A 364-nucleotide genomic window follows, 5' to 3' on the forward strand; every position below is an offset into this window, starting at 1 on the left:
TTTTTTTTTTTTTTTTCGTGCGGGGTGGTGGCGTGTGCGTGTGCGTGTGGTGTAATATACATATCCATCCACATATTTACACACATACACCATTGTACGATTCAGTCCAATGAGGTTTATGTGAGACCTAAACAAAAGACCATATAATGTAAACTTTCCTCAGCGAAATGGTGTGTATATTTGATTTAAGATGAGGCAAGTTTAGATTTTATGCGATATATTTTTCCTTTAAGGTAAATTGCCCGTCTGTTAGAATACTGTTCACAGATATATATGCTTTTAATTTATTATATTCAACTGACACAGCTAAACATTTAAAAGCATTTACTTACTTGTCTGAACTTAAACAACCCTTTATCTAATC

The sequence above is a fragment of the Penaeus monodon genome, chromosome 29 (assembly GCF_015228065.2).
Source record: "Penaeus monodon isolate SGIC_2016 chromosome 29, NSTDA_Pmon_1, whole genome shotgun sequence".
NCBI classification, from domain to species: Eukaryota; Metazoa; Arthropoda; class Malacostraca; order Decapoda; family Penaeidae; genus Penaeus; species Penaeus monodon.